Source organism: Micromys minutus, assembly GCF_963924665.1.
Source record: "Micromys minutus genome assembly, chromosome: 5".
Classification (NCBI taxonomy): domain Eukaryota; kingdom Metazoa; phylum Chordata; class Mammalia; order Rodentia; family Muridae; genus Micromys; species Micromys minutus.
The window spans coordinates 42,879,191-42,905,603 of record NC_137974.1 but is presented as its reverse complement, the minus strand read 5'-3'; the positions used below and the strand labels follow the sequence as shown (position 1 = coordinate 42,905,603).

At 39.1% G+C, this 26,413-nt stretch overlaps 1 protein-coding gene across 2 annotated transcripts in view; it reads right to left on the bottom strand.

Moving 5' to 3' along the window:
• GPC6 (glypican 6) overlaps nt 1–26,413 on the bottom strand; it is a 970,157-nt gene that overhangs the window by 202,263 nt on the left and 741,481 nt on the right. The gene's annotated exons all lie outside the window — the stretch shown is intronic.

Sequence of the window (26,413 nt, the reverse complement as noted above, 5' to 3'; positions counted from 1 at the left end):
ACCACCAGAAGCCCTCCTCCGCGTTTGCCTCTCTCGGCCATACAAAGCTTGGTTGCCTTCTCTGCTGGACTTTTTTTTACCTTGCCTTTATAATTTGATGCATATTGGTCAGATATAGATAGCTTAATGTTCTCCAGCTGTATTTGTGTTCTAGCTCTTGGGCTAAGCAAGCACTCACAATTTATAAAGGTGACCCTTTTTAGTGCAGGAAGCTGAGCACCCTGCACTAGGATTCCAAGAGTTTAGTATTGTCTTTCTTTTTTCTTTTTTTGTTCAAGAATGTGGATTTGAAACAGCAAGTCAATGAGCAGAATTTGAGACGGATGGTAAGTTGGAGATGTGCAGTCTTATGAAGCATCTTTCCTGCCCAGACTGGCTTATTGTTTCACCTCGCCTTTGGGTTTGGACGCTGAGCTATTTCATCCTTGGAAATTGTGCTGCACAGCTCATGGAGTGAGGGGGACGGCTGTAGTGGTATCAGTGAGGCAGCCATTAATGAAGTGACAAAGGTCAAAAGTTCAACCTGGTTAAAACTTCAGTAAAGATTAGAACAGTATCTTAATCAGGTAGTGATTTACTTAAAAAGCCACCTCCCTGGCTTTGTCTTCTATCTGCCGTTTGGCTTTTATAAAGTCAGTGTCATAGGGGATTCAAGTCCCAGAAAGGGGAGGGGTTCTGCCATGGACTCCTCATGTCCTTCCCCACAGAGAGAGATGGCTCTTTGCTCTTTAAGAAGGTGACCCACCCAGAGAACCAAGGCACCTCATAGAGGTTTATACTTTAACATTTTAAAGTGAGGAGAGAGAGAGATGAGCGTTAATAAGTAATGTATAGTAATGGACCCCACCTGGTTGTATTTTGTGATATAAGCACCCAGTGAAGATGCATACAGTATCCCTTCTACCTAGAAAATCTTTCACTGCTCCATTTCCCACACAGACCATTCCATCTCCCCCTTTACACAGTCCCCCATTGTTCCTCCCCCATTCCTGCCGGTTGTCACTCTTCTCACTACAGCTGAGCTTGCCAAATGAACAGATCCTTACAAGGGCGCACACTGCATTCTCACAGGTGTAAACATATTAATAATCTCTCAGAATACCATTTAAGTTAATGAGGTTGAGTGAAAAAATAATAGTGTCAAGAATCTCCTGGTTATCATCGGTCAACCATTTGGCTAGAGCAGAATCAAAAACTGCAGTTACTATTGTCAATAGTCTCTCTCTCTCTCTCTCTCTCTCTCTCTCACTTTCTTACTGTAACTCTATAATAGTAATGTAATGAACACCAGGATGCAGCTTCACTGTGTTGGATAGTTTTAGGTCAAATTGACGTAAGCTTAAAATCATCTGAGAGGAGGGAACCTCAGTTAAGCACAAGAGTATAATTTTATGAAGCTTTTTATAAAGATATAAAATCTTGATGTTACTAAGCAATAGATTGCGATCGCCAAACTGTGATTATTTAATTTATTAATCTATTAAGCCCAAGCTCATTTCATTCCACTTAGCACTTGAAACTGAGAGCAACTCTCAGTTACCGAAATAACTTTGATCATTTTAGATAATTCATAATTAAGTTCTTCAACTTGGTTGCAGAATATCAATGCGTTTCAACTAAATACATATTTAATGAAAAATTTAAAACTGTTTTCAGGTTTCATGTACTTATTATCTGTGCTTTAAGTGTCAGCATCTTTGACACACGAACACTACAGCTCAATGCTTCTGTGGAGATTAAAATATGTATTGTATTAGTGCGAGTGATGATTTATGTTAGGACGTTCTGTCATCTTGTCTAATAAGACAGATTACAAAGAAGATAGCTTTAATATATGTTGGAGGGTGCTGTTTTGAAATCTCTATATTCAATTTTAGCCAGGGAAGCTTTTTATAAGACCTCTTCACATTAAACAGAACCCAATCAGCTCTACTGAGAGTGAGCTGACTTCTAAAGTGAGCAAGGATTACTAAGGGTGAAATCCTTCCTCAGACTGTGAAGTGAGCAAGTTTGCACCCACAGGGGAAGTCTTGGGAGAAGAAGGCAGAGCCTAGAGCAGGACACAGCAACAGGATGCAGTGTGCTCTAAAAGCTATTATGATGTCTTACAAAATGAACGTTTTTAAAAATTCTGAATTCAGAGTCTATTTAAAATGTATTACCCAAAAGGCTATTTGCTATCTTTAGAAGTTTAATGCATTTTAAAGTAATACTCTTGCATTATGAAGTGTGAAATCAGAAAGTTCGACATGGGAAGACTATAACCATGGGCTCCTCCATTATCTAGTGCCAAGAGTCAGGCAGGGATCCCATTATCGACAGGCAGGTGTCACATTTACATCAATTTTGCTTGCATAGGTCACAGGGTGCAGAAGAACCAAGAATCAATTAGTAGAAGAAATTGAACATGCCGTACCTCTTAATGCTTATACAGAGGGATATATGAAATATTTTCTTCCTAAAACCTCTTTGGCATATAAAATGTATTCATATACATAAAATGCATATTTGCAAATTTTCTATTGGTAGGTCAATTATAGCCTATAGAAGAAAAAACAAGAATAAAAGATTATTTGATCAGGCAAAAGTAGCTATTATCTCTCTGCAGTGAAACTCGGTTTTTCTTATCTGTTAAATAATTTTGGTAAAGAAACGTCTGTAACAGTGGAAGTGGGTGTGGAACAGTACAATTGCTGGCATGGTAGCTCCCTGCCTTACCTGGAGGAGCTGGAAGACTTTCGTGGATGAGAGGGAAACAGCACCCTGATAATGGTCGTCAGCTTATTTAAACTGTAAGTCCTATTTACATTAAAATAGACATTATAACATGCCACTGTGTATAATGAAAGTGACAAGAGCCATTGTATTCCCGAGGAACTCTAATTTATTTTCCCTTCATTTAGATCTCGTTACATTTATCTGCATTTTCCATATTGAGAAATTTTGTTCTGTGTGTAGACAATAGGAGGCGAGATTATAAAGATGATGCCGAGGTGTCCTGTCTGCCTCATCTTCTCTGTCACTAAAATTACCCCAATTATTATTTCAGGAAGAAAAGACCCCACTATGAACACAGTGGGACTTATTATGCACGGACATCTGTTTAACAAATTTAAAACAGGGAGTCCGGACAGATAGGATATACATGTAGGTATTTTGTTGCCCGAGGAAAGTCTTACATACCATACAGAACAGGGTGTTGGTATGAGGAAAGTCTTACATACCATACAGAACAGGGTGCTGGTACTGTGCTTAGTTTAGTTAAAAAGATCACAAAACATAGAACCAGCCAATTAAAACTTGCGTGGACCCAGGCCAACCGCTACCACGGCTGAGTTTTCTTGCTCAAAAACTGAGATCATGGGATCTACTTTCAATAATCCAAAGAAAGGAAACAAGGTGACAAATCTTGGACTAATTTACAAATTCTGCAGTGCTACCCTGAGTAGCTTATTATTGGAAATGTGCTTTACCGACAACGCAAAGTGTCATGGCAGTTACTTATGAAAATCCCTCACGTAGTACAGCAGCAATCAATGGCTCACCTTCAGGAATAAGATTTTTCAGAGTTGATCAACTATTTGTCCAAATTCTCGCTACTGGTGACAGGTTAGACCTAAGTCTCTAGACAGATGGGCAGGCTTCTCTTCTTTCCCTGCGTTTCATGTGATATTTTACGGACAAGGACTAATCAATCTATTTTCTGCAAATGTAAGGATGGTGGTTGTTTTCACTCAGTCACGCATCACACCCTTCCCCAGCCACCAAACAGGGGTATACCCACTTTCATCCAGTCATCCGTATCACACCTGTTTGAAGAACACCACAATGCTTCAGTGCTTCCTGGCACTCATCTCAAGCCTTGCTGTGCTCTGAACAGTTTCCCACCTGTAACCACACAGCCCTTCTCTGGCCATTCAGAAGAGAGGCTTTCCCCCCACCCCACCAGGTAGGGTGTGACTAAATTATACTTTCTGTAATTCTTTTCCAGATATATATATATATATACACACACATATATATATGTACACACACATGCACACACACACACACACACACACACACACATCCCCCAAACTACATCATTAAATCAAATAAGAGAAAAATAGGTCTCATAAAATTCGAACATTATCTTTGAGTATAGCAGAATATCATTAACAGTTATTTTTATTGGCTTATATTTTTAAAGACTAGTAGTGTTTAGTCTAACCCTAGGTCTCTCTGGGCTAGCTAGTCTCTGGTTCTTGGCCATCCAGCAGGGTTAGATATGGGGTCTATCTCATGCAGTGGGCCTTAAGTTAAAGTTGAGAGTCTGCCAATAGAAATAGACAACAGAATGGTGTCACATAAATATTATTATCACATTTCTGCTCGTTTCTCCCCCATCCTTGTGTGATTATACTCCAAGAAGGTATGTTGGGGAGTCTGGTCTCTATGCCATGGAATGTGTAAGTACAGGCTTATATGTGTACCTCATGGCTTCAGTTCTCTCCGTGCAGTTGATAAATTTTAGTCATTATCCTTTTCTAACAAACTCACACCATAATAAACGTGCATTTTGTCTAGGAAAACTGAAAAGAAAACCCAAAACAGAACATTATCTGTTAATTAGGCTGAATCCAAGGTATGAATAAACACACTTCCTTTAGATATAAGGATGGTATTTTAATAACTTTAAAGGACGAACGTTTTTCCTACAGCTACACTTCACAAGCATTAAAAGAAACGGTGATATACTGTTTGAGACTGCTTAAGACAACCTTGAAGAGCCCAACAGGAGAAGAGGAAAGAAGGAAGGAGGAGTTAAGCGATGAAACAAGATGCACCGGTTGCATTGTGTGTTCTTTTATTTAGTTTTTTTTTTTTTTTTTCTAGAGACCTACTTCTTTACTAGGTGGGATCAACAGTGTGCAGGTACCAGCAGAGACCAAAAGAGGGCGCTGGATTCCCTAGAAGCTGGAGTTATAGGTCCTATCAGCTGCTTGTGGTTGCTGGGACCTGCATACTGGCTCTCCACAAGAGCAGCATGTGTGCTTAACAGCTGAGCTGCCTCCCCAGGCTGTTCCACTTAACTTTGTGTAATTGGTAAGGTGTATAATAGAAAGTTAACATCAAGTGTAGAAGGCAAGCACAAAAGCAATGAATGCTTCCCCAGCAATGCCTTTTATTGGGTTAAACCATGAATATATGTGAAAAATACTTGAATGATTCTGGTTCCCCGAAACTAACTTTATATTGGAAATGAACGCACTTGAAATTGTTTTGAGGAAGATGCTTCACGATGATTATTTCTGCTCTGAAACAAAACCAGAACTGGAAGGAAGAGCTGGCTGCATGACTTTGATCTTTGTCCCCTGTGTCTACGCTTAATCATTCTTGCCTGTGTTCTCACATAAAGGAAGTTACATGTGGTGCAGTTAGTTTACTTTCTCCACGAAGGGTGATATCTTCTGAGCAGACTAAAACCATGCTTCTAGCCCAACTACCTAACTACAAATGTAGAAAAAAAGATGTAGTGTAATAGATATAGTAAAAGAAAAATTTAATCCATACACCTGAATTCATGAATTCCCTTATGCCCAGGCAGGTACTGAAAAGAGAAGCAATGGTGGCAGTCACCTCTCTGTTCCATCCTTTCACTTGCTAACAGTGCCCTGAACTTCTGTGCTGAGCAGTGAAGGACATTAGTTCTCTAGGCCCCATGGGTGCAACTGACTGGTGTGAGTCAGCTCACACGTTGGCCACTAGGCATGGCATAGAGATAGACACAAGCCCATAATGATGCAGAAAGAACAGTATGAAGGAACATCTTCCAAGGGACCCTGATCATACAGCTGATGCATCTCAAGCAGCAATTCAGCAGGACTCATCTTCTTGCAAACCCTGAATAGGTTACCGTTAACAGCCTCAGTTACCGCTAACAGCCAGTTATAAATATATAACCATATTAGTGACCAATCCAGGGGAGGGATGGAGGGAGGGAGAGAGAGCGTAAGATCAGAGAAGAGATGGAGTAGGGCTGTTCCCAGGTGACATCGCTGAGCCACTGAATCGAACTTTATTTCCTCTCTTGACTTCTCAGTTGGAAAACACAATACATTTTAAATTTGATTCCAGGTAGTCTAAGCTAGGTTTCCTGGCCACAGCATCCCAGTGTTGTAGCTGAGATACACATCCTGACCACTCCTTTGGCAACTGTTTTCTGAGGAGCAGACAAAAATCTGTATGTGTCTTGCTGTCTGCTTTCCGCTTCCATCATGGTCCGTCTCCAGATGGCTGAGCTTAATGATGAATCCGTTGAGCTCTGATACACAGGTGCTCGGGAAAGTGGATGGCAAGCCTCATGAAAAACCGGATGTCAACATGACAATAAACCATGTAAATGGCCACAATATTTCACAACCATGCAACAGAAGTGGGAAAGTTGGCTGTGTCAATTAACATGAATAATATCCATTCCTCCTGTTAGCGAAATGACCCGAAAGGATCAGATGTCAGCTTAAAGCCAAAGGACTATTTGTGGTGTGTGTGTGTGTGGGGGGGGGGGGAGTATGTGATGTGAGTACACGTGCATGCACTGATGTGTATGGATATGTCTGCTCCATGACGCATGCATGGAGGACAAGACAACTTTAGAGGTCAGTCCTTGTATTCCTCCTTGTTTGAGGCAGGGATTCTGTATGATTTTTCTCTAACACTACATATGCTATTTAACTGGTCCATGAGCTTCCAAGGCTCTCCTAACTATGCCTTGTATCTCACTATGGGTCAAAGACACATGCTACTATTCCTAGTGCTGGTTCTGGGGATTTGGTTTAGATCCTCACCATCACATGTCAAGCACTTATCTGATGAACTATCTTCCCAGCCCCCAGAGGACTTTCTACACCTTAGATGACCAGGAATAGAAAACCCATGAGGAAAAGTTTTGTTACCATCCCATTTATTCATCAGCTCATTTTCTTAGTTCCTTGAATAATCATTTGAACAGGATGTTTAAAGATGTTACACACATGGGAGGTGTAGGGAAACAAAGATGAATGTTAGGGGTGGGAAGGTTAGCATTCAATAAAGCAATCCACAGAGGCAAAACTCTGTAAACACCTTAACTATCACCTACAGCCCAGGGCATAAGTCTTAGGGTGCATTACTTGGTAGGGCATTGGCTGAAACTAATAGAAACTTTATAGCCTGAAAAATAGACTTCATCATATTATTGTTGGAGAATAGGCAGAATTTAAACCAGAAAGCCAGAAAATGCCAACCACCTGGGAAGGCATGTCCTGCTACCACAGCTGGCCAGAACAAAACACCTATATACTGGTCTTCCAAAATAAATAAAGCAATTTATCTTTACTTCTAAGTGGCCCACATTTTTGAGTCTCTTCTATACATTATCAAATGAAGAGAGAGAGAGAGAGAGAGAGAGAGAGAGAGAGAGAGAGAGAGAGAGAGAGAGAGAGAGAGAGAGGGAGAGAGAGAGAGAGAGAGAGAGATCCTAATGTTATGGTCATTTCCCCCATAATGTTCCTTGTGTGTTTTCTATTGTTTACAGAAAGTCAGCCACACACCTAATCTTCTGGAAGGATTGGTGCTTCCTGTGAGTAGTTCCATGGAAAAGTACATATCTATGTTTTAAGAATGTGTAGTTGTTATCTAAAATCTCTCCTTATATCAGGGAGGTAGCTACATCTAATATCCCAGCATTCAGCAGCAGAGGCAGAAGATCTTGAGTTCTCGGCTAGCCTGGGCTGTATAGTATGACTCTGTCTCAGCAACAAATGAAATGTGAAAACAGGTAGAGCCAACAGTACATGCTGAGTCATCAGTGGAATGTAGGTTAGTAAGCACACCAAGCCTTGAAGAATGGGGACATCATTTGGCACAGGATTTCCTTGAGGTTTCCCAGAGGGTCTGGACACATTAATTTACCTTCTGATGACTACTAATGGCCACTTGTGAGGTGACCACTCGTGAAGTAACAATATCATAGTCCTTTTAAAAAGCAAGGAGCGTGAAGCTCGGGAAGGAAGACTATTGTGTAACAGTCACTCAGCTGGTAAATAGTTAACACAGAAAATTTACCCATATCTATCAGGCTTCCAAACACAGCTGCTCACCTCTTCCTTTGACAGGCACTGAAGTGGGGAGAAGGCACTAGGAGTTTACAGGTGGGACTGAGTGAGACTGTGATGCTTCACCTGGGGATACCTGAAGGATGCAGAGTAGGGCCAGGTAACCTTGGAGATGGCGGTAAAAATAACAAAACAAGGAAGGAAGGGTACCACACGCTAAGAATCCATTCTTTCACGAGTTGACAGAGATGGCCAGGGTTAGACCGATCAGTGGAGGCAATGAAGATGTGAACACAGAGCTGCCTGGTTCCATATGACCTTTACCAACAATTCATTTGATGGCTATGGTATGAAGTGCTAATTTTTTTTTTTTTTAAGTACTGAACCTGGACCAAATCAGACTAGAGTGGAATGTGGTGTACAGGTTTGGACCTGAAGAAAGTAACTGACCATAGAATGGGTAATGTGACCTGAATGGGGAGAAAGGTGGGCCAAGAAGGACCATGTGAGCCTTCTACATCATCCATTAATTCAGAAACAGGAACCTTGCCATGGGAATGAGGAGGCTGAATACATTCTGGAGAAATTTATGTGTCCACAGACAAGCAGATTGCCTTAGTGAGATTTATGATGCTTAACTTCCCTCGTGTCTCTTACTTTTCTCTTTTCATTGCTCCTCTAGCCTTCCACTGACATCCTGATCTCTTGGATCATTTTCTGCTTTCTTTTCCCTTGTTTCTCATTTTCCTTGCCTCCTCCTGTTTCTACTCTCTGTCTGCTGAAAGTTAGGCTGGGTTTTAAATGCTTATCCTTGGGAGTGTTTTTCTAAATTGCTTTTAAATTAGGCATTTCATTTATGAATTGTGTTCTCCTCAGAGGAGTTAATGGCATGTGCGCTATCATCTTTTCTTTGTGAATTAGTCTGTTTCTTCAAAAACGTGTCATCAAAATATGTACGAGGAAGGGTAATTATTCAACTCAAACTGTAATTGTGTCTAATTGATACTCCAGAAATATCCTTCTTTGTAACATCTGAAACAATTTATTAAGTTTCTTTGAACACTGATTCATAGCTGCTGTATCATTTGAACCACAGGAAAGGCTCTTGACAATTCTATTATGGAATGCATCTTATAGGGAGAGAATGCACCAATTCTCAAAACACTATGAGGCAAACTCATATGCAAGCCATAATTTCTTATACCAAATTGGGCTTATTGGCTATTAGCTGTCTGGCTATCATTAATATTTAGATAGAAGGAAGTACCACCTGATCAGAATGGTTACTGTGATGGCCCACCATTGGCTCTCTGCTGCTCTGGGTTAGTGCACAGCCATTTATAGTCTTATTGTCTCATCACTAGGCAGAGAGATCACTTCCTTAAAGTTCTTCATAGCTCCCTGTTGTTAGGGATGGTTAATGATACCCAGAGTCTTCCGTAATATGATTTTAAGACTTCGTTTTCTAGCTTTACGTTGTTCTTGTTTCCCTTGAAACTAGATGTTCTTGGTGCTTGTCACTGTCTGCCCTTGGGAAAGCATATCCAAAATTTTTTGCTTCTTTTTAAATATTATTTATTAATATTCTCTGTATTTACATTTCAAATGGCATCTCCTTTTCCCCTGACTCCCATCCCCTTTCCACTTCTACTTGCTTCCATAAAGGTGCTCCCTCTCCCAACCACTATCTCCAACTCAGTGTCTTGAACAACATTCCCCTACACTAGGAAAAGGCACCTTCATTGGACCAAGGGATTCTTCTCCCATTGATGCCAGACAATGCTATATCCTCTGGTACATATGCAACTGGAGCCATGGGTCTCTCCATGTGTGCTCCATGGTTGGAGTTTTAGTGTCTGGGAGCTCTAGAAGGTTTGGTTAGTTGATGATGTTGTTCTTCCCATGGGGTTGCAGACCTTTCATCTCCTTCAGTCTGTTCTCTAGCTCTTTCCCAGATCTTATTCTTGTCATCATTTCTATTTTGAGTCTCCTTGCATAGTTATGTGCACCTCCATCCTTTCAAGCCTACTTGGCTGTTTTTCCTTCATAAAGTGTCCTCCAGTTTGCCTTCTAAGTTGTTTGTGTTTTCTTATCTAGATACCAAGACTCTCCTCACAGTCCCTTCTCTCTCAGTTAAGTTATGGTTTCTCTATGTAGCCTGGCTGCTGAGAAACTCTGTAGACCAAACTGGTCTTGAACTCAGAGATCTGATTGCTTCTGCCACCACCACCACCCTTGAGTGCTGGGATTAAAGGAGGGGGCCACCTCCCCCCCCCCCCCCGTGACTATCTATTTAGAAAATGTAAAAGCCTTTTCTGAAAGTATAGAAAAGCACCAAAGAAGCAAGAAGAGCATGTAGAGCAAATTCCCAAAGTAGCTTCTCTTCTCAGCTAAGAAACTAGGGCCATTAATTGAAAAACACTAACTCAGGAGACTCATCACCAGTATAGAGGCTGGTGGGCTCCTGAGAGTGCTCAGTTAGAAGTTAGATCCTGTATACACTAACTTGCTTTTCCTCAACTGTCTGTTTCATAAGACTTTAAATGGATTGAAGGCTGGAATTATAATTGTTTTACCGACCGTGCCTTACTCAAATAATGCCACGAAGGAGGTCATTTTACAGATGAGGAGGATGAGATATGGGATGGTGAAATAGACTTGCCCATAACCATAGCCCTAGAGATGGCAGAGCCCAGTTTCAAATCAGCAGGTGATATGAGGGGCTGCTTTCTTTGTTTAACTGCCCTTCACTCCTCATTCTTTCTGACCACTTTCCATCCACAGCTTTCAATGGCAATCCTCTCTACAAAGAGTAGGTAACCAGGGCAGAGGGGGTTTCTGTCTTTCTCTTTTTAAATTGAATTGAATTGAACTAATTTTACTCAAAGCCTGAAGGCATCTTAGTCATCTGAGGGTATAAAATGTTAACACAGTCGCTATCCCCAGTACGCTCCTAATTACTTGGACCCATAGTCATCAATACAGTTGTGATGAGCACCAGGAAAATGTGCAGAAGCTTATATGAGAACTATGTATATTTTATGTCCATTTGAAAAGCAACACTTTATCACACCCCTGGGAGCTGTGAGGCATGGGCCTGAATATAAATAGGCGCACTTACTGCTTTAGTCAAATGGCTGTGGTGGGACTCTTTGCCCTCTACTGATTTGCCCTGGAGTGATTTTTATTTGAGTAGCTTAACATAGAGGAAGACTGTAGTGATTGAGTTGAGCAGATGCTTGAATTTTGCTACAGAGATGTGACCATCAGCCTCATGCATTCTGGGTCTGGGCATCACTATGTAGAAGACACCGATCTCTGTTGACAATGCTAATTTTATAGGTCTACGTGCTGGGTCACGTGTAGGACATTTGTATTATATATTATCTGTCTGTCCATTGACCACTTACCTACCTATTATCTATCTATCTATCTATCTATCTATCTATCTATCTATCTATCTATCTATCTATCTAATATATATAAATGTATATGCAATATCTATACTGATTTAGATCTATAACCTATTTGGTGACCATGATCTTCCTGAAGAATGTGTTCCAAAAAATATCATTACCCTGTGAATGACTATTTCTCTGATATGTCTTCTAAGTTACCAACCATCCACAGCAAGCTCGCACTTGCCAAGTTTCTATATTACCTCCAAGACTTTCACAGAATAGCTGACAGGATAACATGTGTTCACTGGAGCCCAGCAACCACATCACAGTAAGCCCCGAGTACTGCAACATGACTGAAGCACAAGAAAATAGCCTTATGAATATGGTGGAAGCTTAAAGAGAGGAAATGAATAAATCCCTTAAAGAAATCTCCGTACACACATCAAATAGTGAAAGGAAATGAATAAAACCACTCTAGACCCAAAAGTCGAAATATAAATAATAAAGAAAACCCAAACTGAGGGAAATCTGGAAATAAATTTAGAAACTTAAACAGTAACCTCAGAGGTAACAGAGTACAAGTCCAACTCCCGGGCACTGAAGATATGATTGAAGAAATAGTTACTCCTGTCAAAGAAAAATGGTAAATCTGAAACAGGTATGGCACATCTGGGAATCTGGAATAGTATGCAAAAACAAAATCAAAGAGCAACCGTGATGGAGGAAGGAGAAGAAACCCAGGACAAAGGCACATGAACTATTTTCAACAAAATTATAGGAAGAAAAAAACCCCTAAATGTCCCTAACTAGACAAGGACATGTACATATGGGTATAAGAACCATACAGAATAGCAAATAGTCTAAGCCAGACAAAGATGTCTCCTCAGCATATAATCAAATCTCTGCATGTACATATAATCAAAACACTAACTATACAGAAGAAAGAATGTTAGAAACTTCAAGAGAAAAAGACCAAGTAACATACCTGTTAGAACAATGCCTAACTTTTAAGTGGAGGCTTTAAAAGCCAGAAAAGCTTAGACGGATATGCTAAAACCGCATATGCCAGCCCAGACTACTATACCCAGCAAAACTTTCAACCACAGTAGATGGGAAAAATAAGGTATTCCATGATAAAAATCAAGCTTAAATATAAATCCCACCTGACAGAATACGATACAAGGAAATCTCCAACCAGAAGAGGTTGATCAAACTGAAAATCAAAACAAAACAAAAAACAAGAAATAAATAATCCCAGATCAGCAACTCAAAAGAGGGGAAACACACACTCCCTTCCTCCTTCCACTTTTAAAAACAAATAACAAGAATCAGCAAATATAGCACACTGGTATTTTTCTATACCAGTGTTCTCCTTAACTCTCTCCTCCTCAGGGCTCAGGTAAACCTGTAGGAAAGGAGGCAAAAATAGTGTAAGAGTCAGAGGGGATCGAGAACACCAGAAGAAGAGAGTCCTTTAAATCAACATGATTAAAGCTCATATGAACTTATAGACGCTGAGGCAGCATGCACAGGGTTGCACCAGGTTCTTTACATATATATACATATATATATGTATGTATGTAATATATATATGTATGTATGTATGTAATATATGTAATATATATATATATATATATATATATATATATATATATATATATATATATATATATATATATATATATAGATAGATAGTCTTAGGGTTTCTATTCCTGCACAAAACATCATGACCAAGAAGCAACCTATGGAGGATAGGCTTTATTCGGCTTACACTTGCTGTTCATCACCAAAGGAAGTCAGGACAGGAATTCACACAGGGTAGGAACTTGGAGGTAGGGGTGAATGCAGAAGCCAAAGAAGGGTGCTTCTTATTGGTTTTCTTCCCCTGGCTTTCTCAGCCTGCTTTCTTATAGAACCCAAGACTACCAGCCCAGGGATGGCACCATCCACATTCAAGGGAGGATCCTCCCACCCTTGATCACTAATTGAGGAAATGTCTTACAACTGGATGTCATGGAGGCATTTCCTCAACTGAGGATCTTTTCTCTGTGATAACTCCAGCTTGTGTCAAGTTGATGCACAAAACCAGCCAGTAAATATATATTACAAATATCTATCTATCTATCTATCTATCTATCTATCTATCTATCTCTCTCTCTATCTATCTATCTATCTATAATCTGTCTGTCTGTTTGTCTATATCTTACTGTTTCTTTGTTTTTGTTTCTTTTCAATGCATTGGTATTTCTTTAACTTTATTATATTATATTTTTATTTGAAAAGTGTTACATCAAGCAATGGCTTGACTACATGTCTATGATAAGATACTCCCACCATATGGATGCCATGGGCACCGTAGCAATAGTGTGAGGCATGGAGGAAGAGGAACATACACTGAATGAGCCTGCGCATAAAGATTTGTTCAGTCCTGCTGACTTCTAGCTTGTTTGCATCTTAGGATATTTAAAACTTAAACTTCTTGATAATAACCAAAAGTAAGGAAAATGAACATGGAAGGCATTGTATACTCTGAAAACACTTATTTTAGTATATTTTATAATTGATGTTTCTTACTCACTTAGAAATAACACTCTTTAAAGTAGTCCTGGAGAGCTTTGCTAAAAAAGCTAAACATGAAAGAATCATCCATGATTAACTAATATACAGTGTTCCAAATTATAAAATATTTGGTTAATTGGCACCTTAACACACATTTATTATTCCTTCTAATATAAATATTCTATTTGAACTAAGTGCAGTTTGATTGCCTCTAAGTCCTCTAGTTAACTGTGGGATTTATATTCAACTGGGCAAAATGCTAATATGAATGAGTACAATGACACAAACAAGAACAATGACCAGTAACTTATGGAGTCTTCTACTCATGTAGAACCTTTTCATACCTGATAAAAAGCAGGATACCCAAAACAACAGTTACTGATTGTCAGTAGATACTTCTCCTCTGTGCTCCCATGATCACAGCAGAAGACTCAGGTAAGTGATGCTATGTTGTATATTTTTTATGATTTGAATTTGAGAGATTCGTAGATCTAGAACTTATTTATTTATTGAACTTCCATTCTGTGAATTAAAAGAGGTTTGGTCTATGAAATATTTGCTATCACCAGGTGGTAGTAGTTCATGCCTTTGATCCCAGCACTTGGGAGGCAGAGGCAGAGGCCAAGGGATCTATGTGAGTTTGAGATCAGCCTGGCCTACATGTTGAATTCCAAAACAGCTAGGGTTACAGAGAGAAACCTTGTTTTGGGGGAAAAAAAAGGAAAAAAAAATTGCTACCATAGGAAACAATGGAGAGCGTTGTTTTACAAAGTTTAAGACATCAGACTGTTTGCTAAGAAGAGGGTGCTTGTGGATGAAAATGGCTTCTGTGAGAAGCTGTTGAGGGGAATTCATGAAAGGAAATGAGGAGCAGCCACAAGCAGGAGAGCTGCTCACGAGACAACATCCATTAACGTCCACAGTGCCTCCCTCAGAATTCCCACTGAAAAAAATAGCTTCTTCTTTCTCTGAACTCTTGTTCCCCTAATGGTTGTGCAACACACAATTCATGTGCAATTGTGTCGATTCTTGTAAAAATCTCTTCCAACGTCAATCATTCAAAACATCTGTGACTTTAAAGTTAGCTCTTCAGTTGTTAATAGGTTGAGAGATTACTTGCACAAACCGTGGAGGTTCTAAGAGTCCTGAAAGTAGGAATTAAAAATTCTCTATTGGTTAAGACATTATTATCATTGGCTGTCCTGATCTAACTTTATTGAAATTAAGAAGCATAGTTTTTTTTTTTTTTTTTAAAGTCTGTTTATTGTGGGGGCACAGAGTCCTCTGAGGGCAAATTTATCTTCTTTAAGTAGAAAATTAAATTGATACTTCAAAGTGAATACCACACAAAAGTAATTTTAATTTCTTCAAGGGGATCCAATCATTCGTTTAAAAATAGGCTTGAGGATGAAACAATATTTCTTGGCATGATACCTATGAAAACAGCAATTTATTTGATGATTTGTTTAATTTTATTTTAGGGATGTTCTTCCTATTGAATTTTATGCTTTTACTTTACCAACAACCCTTGGGTAGCTGTTATCAATGAGTTTGAATGGAGAGATCCATGGCCAGAGGTACATATGCAGCAGAGGATGGCATTGTCTGGCAACAGTGGGAGGAGAGGCCTTTGGTCCACTGAAGGCTCATTTTCCCAGTGTAGGGGAAAGCTAAGGTGCTGAAGTGGGAGAGGGAGCACCTTCATGGAGGCAATTGTGGGGATGGGATGTAGAAAAGGGATAACATCTGAAATGCAAATGCAGAGAATTTCCAATAAAATAATTGGGGGTGGGAGGCAGAATTCAATTCCCATAGTATCCTTGATGAGTAGTGTGTTTAAAATGGTTGATGAAGGAATGAATGGCCATATGTAAATTGAAAGACTGAGAAGTAGTAAGTTTAAGTTAATTGTTTAGGATCAAACACACATCTATGTGTCTTCAAATGCAGTCTACATTCTACAGTAAGTTGGGAACCTCAGGCATCTAGCTACAGCTAATCAATTCCTGGGTAAGGGAAGGAGTGTGTGAAGGGAATAAACTTGATTGACACTGTAATTCTGTCTAAAGCTCAAGGGAGTTCCAAGTGCCACTATGTCTGAACTGTTATACAGAGCCAGTCCCCACATTATTAGGGTTTCTCTGGCTAACTTTGTAGCCTTGGGTCACTCTCTGATTTCTGAGTTCAAATCAAGTCCTTGTACTTAATCTTCTTCAACAAGTATATAGGAAGATGGTTTACAAAAAGTTATGAAGCATAAAGGATAAAAAAAGAGAGGAAAATGTTTCTGAGGCAAATTGCATCATACAAATGATTCCCTACTGTCCCCTGGATGGGACTCCTTTGAGGATACATTCTAATGCATAATTACTTAGCACTAGAGCCATTGTTTTATGACCAAATATCTAGGGATGACCTTCCAAACACAAGGCTACAGAAAGGTCTCCGAGCTGCTGTTGTCTGTTTGTCTCCACAAGTACTGTTGACTGAGATAATCACTTTTCTTTGTCATTGCAGAAATGCCACCTTATCCACCAGTGTCAACTTGCTGTCACCTGTGTTTAGTGACTCCTCCTTTTCATGATGGCGTTTCAAATGCCCAAGAAAATGCTGTTGAACCCAAATAACTTACAGTTATCGGGTCGCATCCGCATCTCAGCGCCTCCTATAAGGCAGCTTCCCTAGTTTCTTTCTTACTTTTGAGTAAAATTTGGAAAACATAACAATGGGTGAGCACTCAGTGGGTGTAAGGAAGAAAGGTATAAAACTTTTTTTTTTCATTTTATACATTTCTCTGTTGTTCAGTTCATAACAGTTCTTTTCCAGTCTCGATGCAAGTGTGATTTTCATGTAAGAATACCTGGTCCAATTCTTTGGGCATTCTGGTGTGTGTGTAGTCTTCCTTCCTCAAGTGGCCTTGTATTTTATGTACTTCCATTTTTACAAAGGCTTTCTTGTTGTAAGAGAGTCAGCATTAGACCCCAGCAAGCTGAGTTTCATCTTTGCCAGACAGATGTGCCTCTTATCTTGATGTATGGCTTGTCTTTAATTAATGTGCTCCATATATAAAGTTGAGAAACTTCAGTTCCCAGTTATCATAAAACGTATTTCACAATGTTCCCTGGACAGGAAACACATTGAGAACTATTTAGATTTTGATAATTTTACATCATGTCTTCAGAGTAAGACCAAACCAACTATTGGGGACTTACCAAATTGTATTCATCCACGTGCTTCTTTGTGTATTCACCAATTACTTGAGCTGTCCCTCACAAAGTACTGACTTATTCTAGTCTACATATTTTAGGGTTAAATTTATATATACTTATTAGTGAGAAATCTTAATCTATTCAGATATTTCACTGGCTTTTGGAGCAGACTAAGGATGTTAAGGAAAAAGGAGAGAATATACATGTGGGGAGGTCTGAGGCATTAAGCATATATCAATACATCTGGAGAAGGGAGGGTGGTTAAAGCACTGGAACTGGAAAAACAAAAAGAAAAGCGAAGAAGGGATTTAAACAACTTAGGAAATAGGTTAGGTTTCATGGAGAAATGGTAAGATTTGATGTGGTAAGTAGTCACACTGTGTGCAAAGTGTGGAGCAGGCTACCGTGGTGAGGTCATGCAAAGGACCATGCTGTCATGATAGTGTATGGATTAGGTGAATGTAAGATTGACTTAAGTGGGCCAGCTCTAGAAATGCTGAGGGAACACTGTTAACTGAAGTTTAGACAGAAGAAAGCACCTGAATAATGTGGAAATCTTTCACACTTGAACATGGGTGCTGATAATATTTTCTGTATGATGAAGAGCACTGATGAAGACTGAGTGGGCAAAACTCTAGTCTCCAACTGTTTTCGATTCCTCCCTCCCTCCCTCATACTAGACACATAATGGCATATTACATGATGCATGACTTAGACCTATATTAAGGTACCACTTTCATCCTAAGTTATTTCAGCCAATGTGGAACTGAAAGTTCTCAGAATATTCAAAGAGATGGCAGAGCACATGGGAAGCCACAACCCAAGCACCAGGTATAATTGGGAGGAGGCAGTCACTCCTCCACTTTTGACCAGTGTGACATAACGTGACATGTTAATTTGTTTTAGTTTCTGTTGCTGTGATTAAAAAAAATATTTGGACAAAAAGCTACTTAGAAAAGAATGGATTATTTATCTTATAATTCTAGGCTATTGTTCATCATTGTAAGGAAGTCCAAGCAGGAGCTTAAAGCTACACCTTTGCAATCAAGAGAAGAGAGACAATAAATTCTTTCCTGGTCTTCCTAGATACATCCTTCACATACTTTATCTTTCTAACCAACTTTGAGCAAGTATTGTTCATGCTGCAAAATACTTTGAATCCTTACACCACACACTTCCTGGGCATGAGGCAAAGACAATCACCACACTCTCACTGCTGTAAAAATCTACAGTGTATCATGAGAGATCAGACATTTTAAAAGAGAACATGACAAAAATATATATTTTGCAAGCTTGAGAATCTGTAAATAGTTCAGATCCTTACATGATTCGTCAGATTAACCTGACTACTGATTTCAGCATAGCTTTATGTCAACTTGACACAAGTTAGAATCATCAGAGGAGAGGCATTTTCTCTTTCTTTTTCTTTTTTGTGTGGTTGATTGTTTTAATGAGGCAGGTTAACTCTGTGTAGCCCTGGCTGTCCTGGAACTCACTCTGTAGACCATGCTGTCTTTGAATTCAGAGATCTGCCTGCCTCTGCCTCTCTAGTGCTGATATTAAAGAATTTCCTTAATTATCAATCAATGTGGGATGGCCAGGTCCATTGTAGATGGTGCCATTTCTGACCTGGTGGTCCTGGGTTTTATAATAAAGAAAACCATGGAGAGCAAGCCAGTTAGTAGCATCCCTCCATGGCCTCTTCATTAGCTCCTGGCTCTTGGTTGAAACCCTGATTGAGTTCCTATTTTGACTTTCTTTGATGATGAGCTATGACGTAGTAGTGTTAGCTGAGTAACCCCTTTCTTTCCCAATGGCTTTGGTAATGGTGTTTCATCACAGCAATAGTAATTCTAATAAAGACACAAAGCTTCTATTCACTCGATAACTCATGTACTACATCTTCCTAATTTCACCTGATGTAATTTTCTCAATCTCTGTCAGTCTGAGACATGTTAGGATCTCCATTTTAAAAACGAGATCTTAAAATTATACAAGGTCAAATTCATACTCATGGTTCACAGGGTCAAAGACTAAACACAGACATCGTTTAGTCATAGCACATTTTCTGTTTCTCCCACTGCACTGTTAGCTTTATTTTCACTCTGTTATGAGTAAAACAAAGAAAACTTTTCCCACGTCTTTTGTAACACTGGGAATTGAACCCACAATCTCATGCAGAAAAGGTAAATACTCTACCAACTCAGCTACAAACCCAGCTATAAAAATAGCCTTCAAAGATTAATGAGGTATGTATCCTTAAGCCAGGGTATCTGAATCACATTTGAATTTCAAGTGTATATTTTTACTTTATGTTTATAACCTACAGCAGAAATTTGTTTGTCAGTTAAATTAAGTTGTTGTGGTCTTTGCAAATAAAGTTGTCTTGTATTTCTATTGAATCTATTAGTCGAATCAGCTTATTTTATTTCTATAATTCAATAAAACATGTTGCTTTCATTTTCTATCCCCAGGACACCCTTGTAAACAACACTTTTTTTTGTAATATTTTTTTTTGCTGGAAAAAACCATTTAATAAGCAAATATCTGCAATCCACAGCAATATGTGCTGACAGCCTCCTAACCGTAATTGAAATATGAAGGCAGTGTTTCCAAGATGACTCAAGTCAATCGCCTTAATACTTCAATAAAAATAACTGCCATTAGAAAGCTCAATTCTGAAGGCACATAATTTTAATCCTGGTTCATAAAATTTAATTTGGATTTATTTCAGGATAATGGTCATTGAGGAAAGTATGCGCTGAAATAGTCAGGCCCCTGGGTAAGGACCACTAATCTGTCCTGAGAGATTGCTTGGCTTAAGCAGAGTGAGTGGCAATACATACACACACACCATTAATTATTTGAAGGAATCTTTTCTGTGACATTGGACTCAAGGTGCTCCATTCAAACTCCCTACCTCAGCAGAATGGCTGCTACTGAGCACTGAGGTAAAATGACTTTCTGTTAAATTGGATTGTCTTTGGCTCTGGCCATACAACCTGGTCTTGTGAGTCCACTTTGTCATTCTTCCTGCATCTTAGATTATTTTTATGATAAATGAATTTAATTCCAGTCATCTGAAAGCATGTCAAAAATATAGAGTGTAAAATACATGTAGAATTCAGGATCTGGAAGAGGGCACTGGACCTATCTTTTCTGAAATAAATGACTTGTCCAGGGTCACAGGGGTCAGGCCACAGTACTTGGTCATTAAATCTAATATTTCAGCAGAGCTTACTAATGCAGAGAAGACATAACCTAACCACTGTGATTACAATTCACATTTATTGAAAATCTACCAAGTCCAGGCAGTGCTAGTTACTCACTTAACTCTCAAAACAACCCCCATTTTTTTCGTTATTAGAAAAATGGGTACTTGAAAGACCTTTCCCAAGTTCACCTGGCTGTTGAGCCCAGTTGGGACATTCTCCAATGATGTTGATGAGCCAAAACTACTGATCAAAGTGTTGAAGCGCCTGCCTTACACAGGTGGTAACAAAGCCGAAGCCTTTCTATGTGGGAAGAAGAGGATGATGATTAAGAAATCAAGGGTTAAGAAGTAAATAATAAGGATTTAGAACTAAGGACAAGGGGGGTTGAACTGGGAAAACTAGAATCTGCTAAGTTAAGGAATTACAGAAAAAGTACAGGGGCAATTAATTTATTACCTGAAAGTTGTCCTCGCAGTCACTTTATTAGCTTACATTCGCTCAGGTAAGCCGGCAGTGATATTTACATTCAGGAGTATTAATGTTCAGTGTACACAAGGGTGCTAAGGAATCTAAGGTGATAACATGAATTTAATTGGAGTATAAGGGAGGCAGATTTCAAGGATGAATGGAAAGCCCTAATATTCACTTGCAGTATTTAATTGCTTTTTATGGTAATTGCAGAAATATATACAACCCCAATTCTTTTTTCATTTGGCAGGTGGAAATATGAGTAAACTCTACAAAATGTGACTTTCAAACGATGATTAGCACTCATTTTATTCCCAAATTACCCAAATTCATTTTGACTTCTTCACTAACATGTGTACTGAATTTCTGTGGGGTGGCCTTTTTTTTTTTTTTTGCCATTTTAAATATAGAGAAATGTATACAGAGAAATGTATGGGGCAGTCCATCTGCAGAGAGTTACATGATGGTTCTTTTTAATCTTGTGAGACATCTCACCCAGGAGGTGATTTATGGCCCTGTTTCAGTAACCTTGGACATGTCTCTATCTTGCACATTATTGATAAAAGGATTCAGCTTTTGCAACCTGAGATCTGAAAAACACCATCATCTGGTAAACCCCCAAATACAGTTTTTTGAAAGGTGTAATTATTTCTGGATGAAAAAAGATAGACACTTTTCATCAGTTCAATTTTTCTGTAGTCCCATGTTGGTAAAAGGTATTAATAATAATTGTTGAAGGTAAATTATCCTCTCAAGGACTTGAGATAAATGTTTGAATGGTGAGCCTTGTCCTAGATAGTAAATTACAACTGTGTCTAGAGGAAATCACACAGCTTGCTTTTTCCCTTTTATTTTCTATTTTTAATATCCTGGTTGGTGGGTGTAAGTCAATACAAAACAACATTTATTATGTCTGCAATGTGCCAGGTTCAACATGGGGCGATCTGGGTACAAAGGCAAGGGGCCTGTGGACCCTGCTTCCAGGGATCTCATAATAGCAAAGAAGCAGCAATGTGTGATGTACTTGGAAGCCACACTAAGAGCTCCCACACAGAGTAGAGCCCCTGGGAAATATGCAGCTCCACGTGAGCTCAAATGGTCTTAAGTAGCTGGCACTGGCCAGTTGTTTGATTGTACCTCTGATCTGAACTTTAGGACTCCATTTGTTATGTGTCCATGTGTATGTTTGTGTGTGAAGTCTATATACATGTGTGCAGTTGCCCATAGAGGCCATGGTAGTGGTCAGATCTGTAAGGGCTGGAGTTACAGGTAGCTGTAAGCTGTATAATATGGGTTCTAGGCACCGAACCCGGGTCTTTTGCAAGAACAGTGCTTATTCTTAACCATTTAGCCATCTCTCCAGCCCTCATTTCTCTGATCTCTTTATGAGAATCTGATTGGCTATCACTCAAACTTAGCTCAAAGCATTTCTTTTATAAAAACACACACTCATTTATATATACATTTTTCTTTAGGGAAAGTACACACACACACACACACACACACACACACACACATGCAAATTTCCTTTTTTTGATATCTCCTAGAGAAAGAGGACTGTTGTTATTAAATTAAGCCATGTTCAGAAAAGTGCACAGATTTGTAGATACAGATTATAAGAGTTAGTTGAGTAGTTGAGTCGGTTCATCACACTCTAAACAACCATTTATGGGAAGAACCTACTTCTTGTACAACCGTATGACAGAGGCATCAGTATAATCAATAATCTTTTCGGTCTTCAATTTCTAAACAAAATATTGAAATATCTAAGCTTTCTGACATTCCTATTTCTTTTTAGATGATATTATCTGGCTATATTGTCATTTTTAGATCCAGACACAGTTTGACTTCAAGTTGGCATGCTTCAATAAAGTCAAGGCATGAGAGTAATATAAAAAGTGAGTACCTGTTATGCAGAAAGTGATCTGCATTGTACTTAAGTGGCCAAGTTGGGAGTCTGATTTATTTTTTCCATGCATTCATCTATCCACCCATCCATTCATCCATCCGTGCATCTGTCTGTCCATCCACCCATCCACCCATCCATTCATCCATCTGTCTAATTGTCCATTAAACATTTGTTAGGTGCGAGATATTGTTTTGGGAAGGAACAAAAGCAAAATCTAAGTATCTTTCAGAAACTAACTCTCCGGTCATGTTTTATTCACTGTGTTTTCCCCCACAAGTTACAAAGTCTCCCAAACCATGAATAACTTTAGTCTTACAAATATTTGTTTTTCAGCAGTGTGTATTGTGTCTTTCATAGAGGCTTTATACTACACAAATAGATATGTGTGCCTTGTTCTCTTAAAGAATAGGTATCCTAATACTTAAGCTCAAATCTACTTTGAGATCTGTCTGGATTCTTCAGAATTCTTTCATGCAGTGAGTACATTAGTTCCATCTGTCCATCCTCAGACATAACTGAATAAAAATTAAGAATATCTATGATTAAAAGAATGCATCTTCCATTTGGAGTTTCATTTCAGATTGTATTCTGGCGACCGACAATTCTTTGTAAAGCAAACCTATGCCCTTTTTGTAAATGATGTCTGTGTGTAGATGCTGTTGTTGCCACCCTGTCTGTCCTTTCTCTTCCTCTTCCTTTCTTCTGTCTGTGTGTCTCCCCCCCCACACACACATACAGCATGAGTGATCTTTTCACAAGATAACTATGAACCGAGCAGATAACCCTGGAACTACTAATCTTGGAAAATGTTTGTTGCATTATACGTGTGTGTGTGTGTGTGTGTGTGTGTGTGTGTGTGTGTGTGTGTATGGAGTGGCTGTTCATCTAGCAGCTTGCATAGCACCACTGATGGAAGGACCCCCAACTCTACATCCTTGGGGTCAGGAACGACATGACGTAGCTGCTGTATTTGTTCTGTTCACTTTTATAGTAGCCTTCATATAAAACCTGATGTGACAAATGCCCTTCTGTCACAGTGACCTGTTCACTATGGGGGCCTTGGCAGTCCCCCCTTCAACTGATGTAAGGCTCCAAGCTTCCTTTACATGTGCGTAAATGGAACCAGAGCTCTCTCAAGAGGAGCAGCAGCAGGTGTATACATTTTTAATGTGAGCGCAGCCTTATTTCCTTCAAGAACCATCTCATTTTCTCTATCATGACAAAACTCAGATCTTTAACAGCTTTCCTTCAGCTGAGACAAAATCCGTGCCTATATGTTCGTCATGTGGAGATCGTGAGTGACAATCAGTGCGGTCCCCATCAAATGAGCCCATGTGCCCACCTCAATAAGCTGTGGCTTTATACTTTCCCTAGGTCTGGAATGGGACACACATAAATTACACCTTTCTGCAGTTTCTTACTTTATCATAAAATGTTAATACTAAGAGAATCTAAGGAGCACATCATGATTCTAAAGAGTGACAAGAAATTTAATATGAGTTTTGACTGCTGCATTAAAAATCTCGATTCTAAATATCAAATACTTTGAAAGGATAACACTGCCTATATAGAAATACTGTCTGTCAAAACCTTAGTATATGTCTTAATTAAAGCTGAAATAAAATCCATGAGTGATTCTCCCAGACTGTCATTATTTCTCTCTTTGCTGTTAATAAAAATATTCACTGAAAACTAGTGGAGAAATCACTACAAAGAGAATAAACTTCATAACTTTGAAAATGAACAACTTAGAAATTTTATTTAATTATATTTTGTTTTATGTATGTATCTGGGCATTGTATTTTTCTTTCATTAACAGCTATCTATCAGTGAACTGAGTATTTCTTTTGTGAAAACAAAATAAAACAAAAGAACCCAACAGAATATTTTTCATCAGGGCCAAAGTCAAATGCTATTTTCAAGAAGGTCTGCAGATTGGGAAAATTTGTGAGGAAAAGAAAACCACAGGGAAGCAAGGGACACAAGCCTTTTCTGTTGTCTGTGCCATCTTGAGGGAGGGTACATGTCTTTAGAGCTAGAAGATGACATTGTAAACATGGGCAGAGTCTGCCTGCGCTGTGAGCAGAGGAGGGAAACATGGAAGACATAGCATCATCAGCTCTAGTTAGACACAAGGGACACAAACTAAAACAACCCACAAATGTGAGAAGGATGTTCAGGGAAGCAGGGCACTGACAGAGGAGCAAGTGAGACAGGAGAAGGTAGTTAATAGTAGTCAGAATTACTACATACATGTGTGAAACTGTCAAAGAACAATTTTAATTAGTATGATAAAAGAACGAAAGGACTCCAAATGTCTAACAGCACAAAGTCCACAATACAGATATATTTATGTGCACAGATGGTACAGTTCTCATGGTTGTATATATTCATATATATATTAATATATCACACTGCACACAGACAGACAGATGGGCAGACAGACACATGCACACCTGTAGATCTAACTACAGGAAGAATAGAGAGAAGTAGTGCCTGGTTTCATGGCCTCAAGGATGATTTTGTGTCTTGATTTTAAGTTCATTCATCTATATTTGCCCAAAGAGTTCTCTAACCCATTGTCACAGAAGTTAGTTTAGCTGGATAAAGCAGAATCGCTTCTGAAAGAGGGGAGTTTCGAAAGGATGAACAGGGACTGTAAGAATACCATGAATTATTTAATTTTTCTCATTCGTTATTTTTTTGTATTCTCCAGAGGTTTACTGGAACTTATACCATCCTTACATTCATTGGAGGATATATGCAGGCATACATTGATGAATTATTAGATTTTCCTGGCATAATAAAATGACTTATAAATTTCACATTTATTTTGATACACAACTTCCAGTCTCCTCCTCAACTTTGGGATATTCTCTATTGTTATAAAAGACCAAGGAAATACTGGGCTTTGCTTTTTTTTCTTTTTTTAAGTCTCCACTAGCTAACTGTTTGTGTGTGCCTGTGTAAGTAAGTGTGTGTATGCACACTTCTGTGTACCTGTGTTTGAGTGTGTGTTTGTGTATGAAACTGTTCTTGTGTGTCTGTGTATATATGTGTGCAAGATTTATTGTGCATGATTATGCAGATGTGCATGCATCTGTGAGTGCTTACTTTTATGTATATGTGCTTACACTTATACATGTATATACATGTGTGTGTGTTTGTATGTGCACGCATGCATGCAGATGCCACTCTGTGACCTATGGACAGCTCCTAAGTTCTTACCCTGGTAGATTTTAAAACAAGCACACTTTGAGGAACACTTAACTAGTGAAGACGGCACAGTGAGCAAATGGGGAATTCCATTATGTTGCAGGAGGATCATTCACAGTCCACAGAATTACAGTAGCAAACACTTCAAAAGCTTTCCTTCCATGGTGAGAACAACAGGAAAGGGGAGAGGAGACTGAAGCAAACAGTTTCCAATGGAAACCTCCCAACAGCGACATAACATCTACAGCAAAAGTGAGCAAATCATGTAAGAAAATCCCCGCTCGCCTCCTCTCCTTTACTGACCTGGCTTACCTCTCCCACTCCGATTAGTGCACTCACACCCCACAGTGATGACTACGAC